Here is a 15,273-nt window from a genome sequence, read left to right on the forward strand (position 1 = left end):
TGCCATAGTCAAGGACGTAATTATACTAATGATTCTCAACCCAAATCAACAAAAAAATCGGCAGGAAAATTTTTGATTTTAATTTTTTTTCGGAAATCCGTCAATGTTATCTAGCCGTATTTAAACTTGGCGCGTGTGTTACTGGCCTTAAAACCGTGCTGCGCCCTCACACAAACCCAAACAGAAAGCATACGTAACGATCATTCATAAATTTCATTCATAAAATTGGATTACTTCTGAAATGCTACGACATTACAATGACAAAAAAAGCCGTGCGTATTAGCTATTTCCCGTCTACTGTAATTACAATCGATTATTAACGTATTTCATGTCCTCCTCCTGACGTATGGCACAAATGCAAATCAACACCTTGTATTACTAATTAATATTTGTTTGACTCGATACAGGTACAGATTTTTATGGAATATTTAATGATTTGTACGATTTCAATAATAAGTAAAATTCCTTATCTTTAAAATTAACATAATGGTAAATTTTGACTACATTAGCAAATGCTAGAGATAGAATGAATGCTGAACTAATATTATTTCACTGATTATAAGTTAAATAACAATTTATAATATTTATCACGAACCGGAACGCTTGGACAATCAGCGATGTTTTGCGTAACACACCGCGTAAACAAATTGTGTGTTTTTTTATCTAACGCTCGGGGCATTGACCGACTTTACAAATAAAGTTGCGCGCGCGGCGACCACGTGACACACTGACATCGCCAGTCTAACCTGAGCCGCCGCGCCGCTCTCCTCTCACCGAGCTCGGGGCGACGGCGGGGACTGCTCGCTGCTCCGGAGGGGTCAGCACATATTAGCTGTTAATAGATAGGGTAGTGCCTACTATTAATTTAGAGCCAATGTCACACGTTCGTCCTAAACAGATAAATGTTGGCTATTACCGACGTGGAAGTGACGCATCATTTTGGCATAATTATAGAGGTGCGCCTGAATGACAATGTTGTTGTGCTACACTATTTTCGTGAAGTGTTACATTGTATTTATTAACGTGTTTACGTTGCATGGAATGCATGAAATTATTTTCACAAAAATGCAGTGGGTTTGAAAATTGCAGCATTTAATTTTACAATATCATTTTTGTTTTAGCAGTTTTTCAGAGTGTTCCAATAACCACGCATTTAAATATTCGGTAATTAATCACAATTATTATCTAAAGTCATTATAGTTATTGGGAGGAAATTGTCGCAAAAGATATCAAGACAATTAACAAGAATTATAATTTATCTGTTCTTCAAATACGCACTTGAATATAAAAAGAGTGAAATATAAACAGAAGTAATTAAACACACGCGAATATGTAGAATCACGTAATTTTAGACGTTTCATTATTCGCAGAGGCTGATAACGTTACTATAAACATAGATTCATTCGTCAAACTTATGATAAGCTATTAGATAACCATACAGATGACAAAACGTGACTGTTGTTAGAAAAATATAAGGATTTTATGGGAGTGTCACTTCCTTGTACACAGACGCATACATAAATCTTATTATATTATGTGTACGGAAGATATAATACACTAATATATAATACACGTGATGTGACACGTTTTCAGTGTAGGCGTGATTGATTAACAGTTTTTTTTTAGATTTTGTGATTCAATAAACTGGCAAAAGAAACAAGGAATTATGAATAAAAATAGCCTTATTTTAGAAATAATTAAATCCTTTGACCATTGGCGTATAAGATTCTGTATAATTATTTGATTAAACCAAATAGTTCTACAAATTTTAGCACCAGGAACCAGGACAGTCGTGCTTACTTGAAAAGTACTGAACACAATGAGCAAATTGTTAATGCCCTTACAATTACTGCATATGACGGCGACCTACTAGCTACAACTCATTGATAACCGAGCTAAATATTCAATGAGATTCTAACACTACAATATGACTGAAAACCTAAATATAAAAGCTGTATTTCAATAGAGATATATTCTTAAGTTAGGTCTTCTTTTTGTCTTGTTTTAGACTTATTGTTTGAGATCTTATTTTTAGGTTTAGTCAATGTACTATGAATGAACTTTATCATATAATGTCATGTAGGTAAGCAAGAAAATGGTGTTGAATTTAGAATTACGGGTAAAGGTTTGGAAACTCCATTGAAATTAAAATATTCTCCGTATTATTATGTTCTGATTATTATATTTGCTGTGAATTATTTTTGTCAGTTTAATATATTTTGTACAGAACTAGTACAATCCTTCTCAGTGTGAGAGGAGGCCAGTGTCCAGCAGTGGGACCGAAAAATGATGAACTACTGCATAAATTAGGATATAATTTGTACCTGTATTTATAATCAAAATACTAGCAGTTTAATATACTATCAATATGTGTGAATAAAATATTCTGCACTGTCCAATTTTAGGTTCAAACGGCACTGAAACTATCTAGGGTTTGACCTGAATACTAACAGCTATTTCCGCGTAGTCGTTCATGTCATCAAGAATTATTGAGTATATACACAGTATAGTACATAAGTATAAAGTTTTTAAATACTGGTAAGTAAACTACGCAATGGAATTTTTGAAAAACTTTACACGTGTCTCTTGAAAGATAAAGAGTAATTGCAAGTTTTTTGGTATCAGAGATTGGTTGATTATAAATTCGTATTATGCATTATTGTAAAATGATTGTTAAATATTTACATATTAAAAACACACATCCAATCAAAACGGAAAATACACCTGTTGCCAATTTACCTTATTGACTCTAAAACTAAATTGTTAATTTAATCAAAATCTAAGATTTTGTTTTGTAAATCATTATTTTCCCGTTCAAACTCACAAATCTATTTTAAGCCTGTCATTTTGAGAAGTCACTTAGATAACAAAGATTCGCACTGAGTTACATACCTACTGACATTTCCGTCATATATCTAGCTAGTGATAACATTAATTATAGCGCACGATTTAGCAATAAAACATATTGTAAGTAGGATCTAAGATGGCGTAGTGTTATCAGGGGCGGGTCGGGGGTCTCGTATCATATCGCAGATCGTGCGGACATCGACCCTACTTATGTAACAAAGTACTTACTATTGTTTTTGACACTTCATACTTTCCTATATAAACTACAGACCATTCCCCGTCAACTAAGAAACTTCGTCCCGCTTCCCCGGATGAAAAATATCCCATGTCCTTCTTCGGACTCCGTTTTGGCATGAAAACGTGACAGTCAAAAAACAGACAGAGTTACCGTTGTATTCATATTATTAAGTATGTATTATATTAATCAGCATTATAAATATCTACCGGCGTTTTTTTACATAGGAAAACAATAATCGCCATGTTAATTATAACCAGAACAGGGAAATATGTGATATTAATGTAATTTGTGTCCTGTACCTGTGTGGTAACATGTGATAATGATTATTCCAGAATTATGAATCTAGCGATAGCAGATATTAGATACACGTGTAAAGAATTATCTTTAGTACACATGCATTAGCATTTTTGTGTTTTTTTTAGAAACCTGACTTCCGTTTTCCTGTTGAGATAGACTATAGACAAACCTATGGCTAGCTTTGTGAGCATAGCCCACCATGTTCATTCTTAAGCCCTTTATGTACCAGGGCTGCGGTAACTCTTTCGAACAATCCCGCAGCCCCGGCAGGCTTTGGCCCTGGCCTCACTGGGGACAATAGAAAAATCTAAGGGGTAGAATATTAAAATGAATACCTACATATATCACGCTCAGCAATTTCACTGTTCATAACATAATGATTGAAATAGATTATAAAAATTTTCCACGTGACTATTTTCCATAAACAATTTATTAGTAACGCAACACTAGTATATTCAACTAAATGTTGAATTTATTATTTAAGCCATAAGATAGATATATATACGTGAGCATCAACCAAGCAATATGATTGGGGAGGCTGTGAGCAATCCGTCACAGATGTTAACGCTAAGAGATAGGCCACACTTCAATGGCGATGTGTGAACCTAGTCCAATTGTCACGAAGCTTTACGATATGTCGGTTAAACAATATTTTTGGTAAGAGGTAAATAGTAATAGATTTACTTATCTGGGTTTTTCAAGACTGGTGTGAAAAAATAGGCTCGATTCTTGAGTTTGTTGATTTTATTTACCTGACTGATTTAACAGAATTGTATTGGAGGATTAATCCTTAATTAACAGACTAATATGTAGTTCAATTGTCTTCTGCATTATTATTTTAATTGGAAAGTACGAATTTATTTACAAAGAGTCCTTTAAAATGAAAACTCCGCCTACTAATTTCCATTAAAATAAATACCGTAATGTGAATGTACCGCATTACATGTACTTCACACATAACACTATGTAGGTCATCTGTAGGGCGCTGAAACAGACATACGGAACGTGAGCCACATTCACAATACTGTCTGTCCGTATGTCCGTGCCTCCGTACCTCCGCCCTCTACGGAGGTCAGACTACCCCGTTAGCGAATTTCGTAATGTCTGCGCAACGACAAAAGGTAAATTGGGATGATATCAGTTTTAGCAGAAACACCCCCACGACCTTCAGACGTAGACTGCCTAATAGTTTCACGTTTTTAATACTTTTTAGCTGTTTATAAAGCCAGTTAAATACATTCTGCCTAGTTAAAACTTGAAAGTTAGGAATATTTGCATCCTATTTTCAAACAAGAAAAAGTCTTGCAAGATGCAACTCGAATACTGGTTTCCATACAAAAGAATGTGTAAGTCACATCCCCATAAGAATGCAGAATCTAACAGGAAAACGCTAAGAAAATCCTCTTTCTCGCGCATAAACCATGTACTTCATAAAATACTTTGACAATAGTTCCTTTATTTTATTAACGAGTAATATTAGAACAAAGTACCCGCTACCTATCGGCGTTTGTCCGTGTATCCCGATCCTGGCCTATAAACCCCACCAACCGAGTCACGGCCATTAAAATAACCAACGGAACTTGCAATAAAGAGAAAAAACATAAAAAACAACTATCGATCCAGCGCTTAGATCATCAATCTCTCTGCGCTTCCTGCGGCGCCAATTATGTGCGCGTGCGACGGTGATAGATGTATTAAAGAGTTGCGTGAGTTAGAGGGAGATGGAGTAATTAAGGAACGAGATGCCTGGACAAGGGACGGAGGTGTTGGAGATCTTGCTTCGTTCCGAAACGCATAAGAAGATATTTTTGCAAAACATTTTTGCTTAAGGGTTTAGGATCTAAAAATCGGACAGCAAAATTCAAATAAGAAGGAAGGATATAATCCTAGTCAGAATCTAATTAGAGATTATTACGTGTTAAAATACCGACTGGTTAATTACCGTTATCTACCTAAAGGAAAACAGTAATCAAATGAATTGGTGTCAAACAGTTAAAATAAATATTACTAAATCGATATAATAGAGGTTACATAGTACAATGATTTCATTGCGCTTTGTTATCTCAAGGAATTTTACAAGCAACTGTAATTATACAAAAATATTATTGTTACAAAACAACGCGCTGATAACATGTGAATATTTTCACCTTATTTTTATTCAGTGATAAACAATATGTAATCGTTGTGTATTGGGAAAGACACCATTACGACTGTTTGACTAAATATTTTAATATGGCTTAGGTGTTTTGCAACTCATAGATAAATAGTCCATATAAAAAACTATCAATTAAAATATATCACAATGATACATTTCCGAACGGTTATCGTTGTACAAGTGCAGTCGTTGTACGAATTCAAGGCTACGCGGCGTCGCTGCGCCCGCGCAGCCGCACACACGCGCACGTTGCACCGCGCACACACACACGCGCAGTTCGCACGTCATGGATGCGCTGCCACTAACGGCAGCACAATCAAGGGTTATGAATAGTAAAGTAGCCCCCACCTTGTCTGTTATCAGTGGTGGTACGTAAGTTAGAAGGAGATAGCATCAACTTACTCCGTTCCGCAATACTAATCGTTTTTGCATCCAGATATTTGTACATTAGTTGCTTAGGGTGGCTACTCGTTGAGTGCCATTTGGGATAACACGAGACTTTTCCTTGTTTCCTAAAAATCCAAGTGTTCCTATACTAATTATATATTTTTTATATTTCTGGAAGAAAAGTCTTTCAGAGTCATAATTATGTAGAAACTAATTAGTTGTCGAGAATACACTCGAATTAAAGTTTTTCAGTTTGATAATGAATTTGGATATCTCGTACGGACGAAAGTCATTTTGTAATAGCATAAACATAAATTGATAAATGTTAAAAATACATGGTAATCTGGACGTTTTGTTTACATATAAATGAATAATTATCATATACTACAATGTCACACTTGAAGAAACAAAATACAAATGTGCACTTATATCAATCGGAGGCGCCATAATTATAAGATAAATAAATCGTGCAACTTAGTTCATAAAACAACAACGTACCTATAAATGACAATAAACTTCATTACATCACTCTAATAAAACAGGAAAGCGTTAAAACCCATTTTTTACCTTTATCTAACTGTTTACAAAGTCCATATATCATTAACTTCCATTTAATAATTAACGTAACTTTTCCCCCTCGCTATAAATAACATTAGTTAACACCTGTACAACTTTCCTTAACAACTAGAGTCAGGAATGTTCCCGGATAGCCGGCATCATGGTCACCGTACTTATAATTGGCATCGATTAGCACAGGAAGACTGGTCTATGGGGAGTTTTTTATTTTTTTCTACACTCGAGTATTTTTAGCGTGTGTCCGGCTCGTCGGGAGTGTTGTCCTAGGTCCTACCTGCGTTTGTATTCAAATGGACACTGCATATGGATGCCAGATATCAATCTATTCAACGGAATGAGTTAACAAGGAAACTCGAGCTTGTGGCGGATATGTGATTGTTTTATTCGCTTTATTACTGCTTGTGCTTTACTTGGACGATATGGCTAACAAGGACCGGCACAATTAATATGAAATTATGATTCTTCTTGGCTTCACGGTTTCAATATATCATCTAGCGACATACATACTACTTCTACATATATTTTAGCAAAAAATCTTCATTCTAATTGTTATTGAGCCTTGATCACCGTACTATAGAGTGATCAACAGATACGCGAAAACAAATAGTCGCAAGTATATCGTTGTGCAAGCACTCGTGGTGTTTACGTCTGCTCGCCTTGAAGGCAAACACTCCTCGCAATCAGTCGATAGCTGTACCCTTGTGCTGATCAACAGCACAGACAATGCACTTAGCAGCCGGCTGATAAACGTTACCGGCCGGATAGAGTGTGGAAAAGTTTGTCAGGTACCAGGGTAGTATCAGATTAGAGGAGATGTAATAAAGATGAGAGAAAGCATTGGTAGCCTTAAATGTCAGAAAATAAACAACTGAACATCGATTCTGACCAATCCAGGGAGCTTAAGGTACCAGGGTAGCATGGCATTAGAGGACGTGTAAATAAGTAACGTGTACAAAGAAGGATTGGTAGCTTTAGATGTCAGGAAACAATCAACTAAACATCGATTCTGACCAATCCAGGACAGAGATCTGGATCACCACTATGTACAATATTAAGGCGTCCATTATTTCCGCGAAATAGTGCTGCGTGCCCCCGATCTCACACTTACACATAACATCGATACACAAGCTCGATTACCTGTGCCTAAATGATGAGTATCGAGACGTATCGTGTCGTTTTCGACAGCAGATTGCTCGCATTCCGTGCCGTATGACTGATGGCCCGAGATCTGTGTAACTAATGTATTACACAAGGTTGCCACATTACAGGGACACCAATATATTTGTACGTATCAACAGAAACATTGAAAGAAGATAGGTATTCTAAAGGTCATGACATAGAAAATTAAGCATATTCACCATAATTATTTGTCAAAGAAAATTACTGACGAACGAAAACATCCCAAATTGTAATTGCAATTGTAAGGTAATAATTAGAGCATGTTTATTACAAAATAATCCAGTTAACCTGAAAGAAGGGACATTGACCCTGAGGCGGGCTGAAGCGAACTGTTTAGATTATATCTTGTAGCTTATGCTCTCGATACACGGGAACAGTTTTAAGATATACCAACATGTGTGAATTATAAGTCGGAGATTTTGCACGTGTCGATTTTATAGTACAGTTATTTTATGAGATATTATAGTTACGAAAAGATTTAGTAAATGTTGTAGGTGAATTCGTTAAAGCATAAAAGGTTGGTTTCCAAAGACTCCAAGAAAATATTAATATAAACACAAAATATAGACATGGAAACAGAACATATCTTACTAATTAAAATTACCTAAAATTCCCTATAACTTAATCCCACCAAAAACATTAAATGTAAAAAAAGCCAATCCTCTACGCAATTCCTCCACCGTAAAAAGTTTTGAGATCACATAGAAGCCAAGTCCTGTTCTACTTTATTTGTAATAATAAATCAATATTTTGTGACTATATCAATAGTTTCGTTCACTTTACAATAATATTGACTTGGCCATGAGCACAATAAACTACAAATATAATACAGCATATCTTGGAGAGGTGAAAGTCAAACATGAAGTTTAATATCACAGAATTAAATACTTTTAGTTTATTCAATTGTTACTAAATGACCGACAGTCAGTATCATCCAACATCAATGAACTGCACATGTACTATGGCGCATGTTTAGTCCATGGTGATCTCAAATTCCAATCAGTCCATAATCAGTCCAATCGTAAAATCATGTCCATATAGAATTTATCAATTCAATGGTATTTACACATTATTACAAGGAGCGACTTTTAACTTGTGCTCATGGCCAAGACAGTATTATTGTAATGAGAACAAAACTATTGATATAGTCACAAAATATTGATTTATTATTACAAATAAAGTAGAACAGGACTTGGCTTCTATGTGATCTCAAAACTTTTTACGGTGGAGGAATTGCGTAGAGGATTGGCTTTTTTTACATTTAATGTTTTTGGTGGGATCTAATTTATTTTTTGTAGGTCTCTTTCTTCTCTAAGTATAGGTATAACAAATTAAATTAACTTACATGCAACTAACTAAATATATAACAAACTAAATATGTACACCTAAAGTAGCACGTAAACAATATTTTTTTAACCTAAAAAATTTCGAAATTGTTGAATTTTTTAATCGAATATCTTTTAGAATAAAAGAGATTTATTTCAGAGGTAGATGACGCTATCACATGAAATTATTTGATTTTTTTTTAAGTACTACTTATACTAAGCTATGTAACGAAACCATAGCGCGATTTAGACCAGGACAACGCCATCTATCGAGCGAGCATGCAGTGTTTATCGCACTGCTTTAATATGAAAGATTTTATCATTATTCATTTCATTTAAACCTAGCTTGTTTATTCATATGTTGTATATTTAATACATAATAACAATATACCACTACGTAACAATAAAACAAATATGTAGTAACATTTTGTACATAAATAAATAACAAAGTTATCAATGCAGTCAAAATTCATACACAATGTTCTTGAAAAACCGCAAATATAAATTTGTTTCCTATTTTTTTATTAAGTTTTAAGGTTTTTATAATTTTCCCTTTATATGTAGGTAATAACCTATCTTGTTGCCAAATTTGAAGGTTCTAAGTTTGCTAGAAGTACCTTAGACTTTTGATGATCGGTCAGTGAGTGAGTCAGTGACAAAATGGTGTAACTTTGATCGCTCATATCTCGTAAACTATTTATTCAAATGTCTTGTAATTTTGAGACTGAGCTTGTTCTAATACTTACTCTTGGTCATCGAAAACCTAAACTCCTAGCTTTGTTCACATGAAAGATACAGGGGGCTGAAATAGCCGCGAAACGCTTCGAGAAAAGATGGTACGGCCGTGCCCGCTTTGCTCGAGTCTTGGCTGGGGCACTGCCGTGCCCTCAGATTAATACCTAACATCATGGAAATCCAACGTGTAATCATGAAACAAAAAAATCCTCTCGCGATCTACTAATCTCATTACGTGGCAAGTAAAAAAGTTTCGCACGCACTGCGCCTGCGCTGATGCCGGAGGAATTTTCACTCGCGAGAAAAATATAGAGAGTGAAAACGGTAAACAAACGTGATACTATATTGTACGGTACGAGGAAAAATTGTTTTAGTTCTGTTTAGTTTTTTTTTTGGGATTTTGGATTTATTGTAGATGAGTAACGTAACTGTGTAATTACGTTTTAGTCTTGTAAAAAAAAGTTTATTGCGATGGCAGACTAATATGGCCTTACTACAAAAACTTAAACGCCTGTTTTACACTTGTCTAAAAGAAATTGTGGCTGCAAAATGAACCATATGTCAACGTCATAATTTGAATTTTTTTTAGACAAGGCTTAAACTGACGTTTAACAGTTTTTGTGGTAAGACGGATAATGTTTAATTTTCCAGTCATGACGGCTAAAAAGATTTGGACAAAACTTGGGACATTATGAATGGAAAATACTTTTTTTTCTAAAACTTTTAATACACAGGAAAAATTTCAGAATTCTTAGAGCTTTATAAAAACACATTTAGCGATAAGTTATATAATGTTTTTAACACGTATTTACTACTGAAAGCAGAATTTGTATGTACTTTCATCTGTTCTGTCTTAGCCAACTTTCTGCTGTACCACTCAATAAATCACTCACTAATATGTCACCAGTACAGTGCCGTGTAACAGTGGCGCAGTTTTTGCTGCGCCCGCGCATCGGATCAGCGTCCATCAGTGAAAACGAAAGTGGAAACTGAATGACGACATTGTTCTGCGGTGAAAAACGCGAGCGTGCGAAATACTGGGGAAAAGCGGGTGAAGTCGCGGCAATTACTATAGCGAGGTAGTCACGATACTGTTCGTAGAGGTGCTGGGTTGGTTGAGTAAGTGTTAGCAGTTAAAATCTGGTTATTATTGTGCTGCTTTAAGTAGGAATATTTTTTCTAACGCTGCAATAGGGTCAGATCAGAGCAAGGGAAATAATTTAAATTGTCTAGGTGAAATATAAATAACGCTATCTTAAAAATATAGACCAAAATTTGCGAAATTAAGCTGGGAAAATAAACTCTCAGGCTACAGGTATAAATCACTAAAACTAGTTAACTACAAATGGAAATGCAGGTAGCTAGGTTTCCTCGTAATTTCGTATTATGTAATATTCTGTCAAAATATCCTCTTATACTAAGAACTCGTTAGAGGAAGCTAAATACATCCTACCTATTTAAAATTCCGGTCACTAAGCATAATAAACAGGTAGAAATCAGCCCGGGATATAAATATTCCTTTTAAAAACGCCTATAAACTGTAATGTAGGAGTAAATAAATATGAGGATAATGAGTCTCGTTCCTAAATTAGCTCGCGTAAGTTCCTAGGGCTGATTGTAAACACGTACTTGTTTTAAATTTAGATTTAAATACCTGATGAAACGATCTGCTGACTGTTATGCTAGCCTGGTACTTTCTTTTGCGTAAAGGTTTAGAATGTGAGTAGGTTAGAACGCTCGTATTTCTTTTATTGGCATGACTTAGGATATTAGAGCTTTAAGTATGGTTAATGTGTAAAAAATCTCTAGTATTTTCGTAAAATAAGTGAAGTTCGGAGACTGCACGGAACGTGACAAAAAATTAAAAGTAAGCTAATATTTTTTGGTATTACTGTTAAAAAATTGCTCTAGGTCAAAATCATGCCTGATAAAAACAGGAATGATATTTCTATAGTCGTTTTATAAACATATATTATTGAACATTTTATACTGAGTTACATTAGATAAATGGGTAACTGAATAAAATACTGTCGCTTGTATATTTATAACCACGCATTAGCATCCGTTAAATATAGTTCTGATTGTCACTGTTACTATACAATAAATTATTTATTTATATAAAACAGACAATAATATGTGGATAAAATAACAACATGAAATGAGACTAAATAATGACTAACGGATAATGTTTATATCCTTGTGGTTCTAAATTAAGGAAGCTCTTACTATACACCAGGTTTGTTCGAAAATGTAGGACCCTGTGTTGAAAAGAATTATAACAAAATTATTAAAATCCCATGGGCAGTGATGTATCTCGATATTTTTCTCATATTTAATCTAATACGTTAAGTAATAGTCCTTAATAATATAAAACGTACTTACATAATACTAGAGCAAACGTCTTTGTAAACGTTTGGCATATTACAGCCAGTGCGAACGAGTTCGCTTTACACTTTAAATGAAATACTACAAACCCTTTTACATCACACGACTGTCTAAGGGTTCATCAAGATTTTTTCGGATGTTGAAAAAGAAACATGACAATTAAAAGAACAATATCCACAGGTGCAAATGTTATACTCATACATTGTGGAAAGTTGGTGGTATTTAGAGTTTAGAACTATTTTAAAACCTGAGTGTTAGTACGTATTGAATAGTAAAATCGTAACACAGTCGTGTCGTGTCCTGTAAGGGTCCTCCGAGGGTATTGCGGTATTTTAGGAAGCAAAGAAGTGTTAAGCCGAGGACTCACTGCCGACATGCTTGCTTTATTGCTGACGGTTTTATTGTCTGTATCGTAGGCATATATTTTATTACTAACAAGGATATTTCTTCTTATAAATGTGGTTTTATGTAAAAAGTATTTAGTAAATACAGCGCACCTACTCAAGCCAAAAATGAATATCAATTTGTCTGATTGTGTGTGCCGAAAATACGCAAGGGTCATCAACTGAAGCCAAAATAAAATTATTTAAATTATAACACAAGTACAAAAATGTTGATCAACAAACCATTGTATTCAAATTAGCGAGCACCATGTTTATTTAATTCTTGCCTAAAATTAAAAAGGCAATCTTTGTTTTCACAAAATATAGATACAAACTACCTACTTTGGTAAGCTACGCCCACATAAAACAAGGCGATCCCGAAAACTTTTATTTCATAATAGAAATAATATCTGAGGAATTGTGCCATGTTCAGAGACTTAGCTACAAGGTCTCTCGCCAAGGTCTCGTTGTCTAGACTTGGGCCAGCAGACCTAGGAATATTACCCACCTAATTACTGTTCAGACCTGCGTCCCTTTGTGGGAAGCTCCCAGTACTTCGTTACCTAGCCTTTGTGATCACAACAAGAAAGTATAATTGAGGTTCGCTTTACAAAGGTGGGTTTCCGACCGAAAGTCTCGAATTTCGGACCGACAAGTTTCGAATTAGTTACGTAAAACATTATGTTAGTATTCCCTTATGATGTCACGTCAAAGTCTGATACAGACGGACGACTGGTAATTTCTAAATGTATACACGAACGTTTTTATAAAACCAATCTCAACATAAACTTTATAAATACTCAAACACTAATAGCAGATCATAAAAGTATAGACAAGCGAAAACAATTAAATAACTAAGAGTATACTCAAACTTTTCTTTATTATTTGTTGTATTAAAACAAAAAAACTGACCAATGAAATGTGCCCATAACGCCAATAATATGTGCAATAAACGCTGAGTTACAGCAAAAGTACGTAAGTCCCCTCACCATACGAAAGGGAAACGTAATAACTGGCTGGAACTGTTTCAAGTTTACTGGTGCAAGTGCAGCGGCGCGCGCGCAGCACACGAGATAACCGACCCAGACCGGTGCCCAGATAACTGACGCTAGGCTACACGTTTTTATCTCTGTCTCTGTATTGTGGCTCTTTAAATTGACAGCCATTGATGGCAAACAGTATTTTAATTTTAACAGTTTGCAGATAATGTACAAGTAATTTATGTTAACTGTTTTCAAGTTTTAATATTATCTCGAGTTACTAATTGACATAATAAAAACGGAGACAGAACTTAATAAGCTTTTACTTGACAACAAAACATTAAATGAAAAGGAAATTCAAGTTTAATAATGTCGTCATATCTTGAGACTGGGTATCTAACTCGCACCGTTGTGTATCGCGCGCTAATGTCAAGTTTCCCTCGACTAGCCGTCCGTGCAACCAGAATGCACTTTCTTCCTACACACACACACACCCACCGGGGCACACAGACGCATCTCACGCTGCACACTATGCAGTTGACTTTGCACACAGAGACACAAACCTGTGTGTATGTGATGTTTGGTAAAGGAAAGTCTGAATGGGACTCATACTATATGTTTTATGATACGCCATAGTCTCAAATATTTATTGGTCGCTCTGAAGCGGGGAAATTGTTAGGAAAAGTATTTAGAAACTTGATAGATTTAAAATTGTATGTTTTGCTGTCCGTTATACGTGCGTAGTTGATATGTGACAACATTCAATGCTGATCTACACTGCAGCGGAGACTGTTTCATTTTGTTTAAACGTTCTGTTTTTTCGGAAGATTTAAAAAGATTGTGGATAACATTATCAAGATTATCACGGCCACATCTTGATAACAATAAATAGATTATGAAGTGATGAGATAACCCAAATGGAGAAAACAATGACCTATTTGATTTCATTTTACAATGGGCGTAAATAAATTCTTTAACACGTAATTTTTGGCTTCACACCTCGTGGTTACGCGAGTTTTTCTTATAACAAGTTAGTTTGGCGTGACCAGGTGCCTCTCTTTCAATGATTGTTAGGTAAATGTCAGAAATAATTAATTTTCCCATCGGCGCGCCAACGCTGCCAATTAACTGGGAATAAAAACTACACAAGTGGGCAACTGGGCACATAACGGGAACTGTGTTGATTGAAGGCTATTGGGCAGGGAATCAGGCGCATTTTATTATATTTTTTATACCAGGTAGGATATTGAAAAGGAGTAGGTAACGTATATATAAATATAAAATACATTGAAAGCTGTCTCAAGCTTAGGTTTTTCCTTGAAGGACACAAGGAAATTAGATTTTTCATTATTGCGCGAAATTTTACTTGTGTTCAACCACTATACACGGCAATTTCTTTGCCTATATAATAAGTCTAGAAAACGTTTTATTAATTCTAGGCCTTTTACATAGCTCTACCTAATGAAATTGTGAGTGCGCACATTTTTTTTCTAATAAACCTAAGTGAAGGGAAGTCCAAGCTTTCCTTAGTAACTATCGGAAATATCTTTTGACCTTTTAACTTGCCTTACTAACCTTTAACTACTCATTTGTCGCTAATTATAAAACAATAGAAAATCTACTGTGTCTCGCGTATATCTATGCTCCGGGTAATTTAAAAATGTGCAGTACTAACTACCACTTTTTTTGGCGGGTTAACCCGTTTCTAGGATTGGCCTAATCCCATACATAATTTTACACACATTCTATGAAAGTTACAAACAACCTAACAATATCTAGGACTACG

General features: G+C 35.1%; 1 protein-coding gene across 3 annotated transcripts in view; it reads right to left on the reverse strand.

Annotated features, from left to right (window-relative positions):
• Window positions 1-15,273, reverse strand: part of LOC124638818 (ecdysone-induced protein 74EF) — a 208,524-nt gene that overhangs the window by 50,106 nt on the left and 143,145 nt on the right. The gene's annotated exons all lie outside the window — the stretch shown is intronic.

The sequence above is a fragment of the Helicoverpa zea genome, chromosome 2 (assembly GCF_022581195.2).
Source record: "Helicoverpa zea isolate HzStark_Cry1AcR chromosome 2, ilHelZeax1.1, whole genome shotgun sequence".
Lineage (NCBI taxonomy): Eukaryota > Metazoa > Arthropoda > Insecta > Lepidoptera > Noctuidae > Helicoverpa > Helicoverpa zea.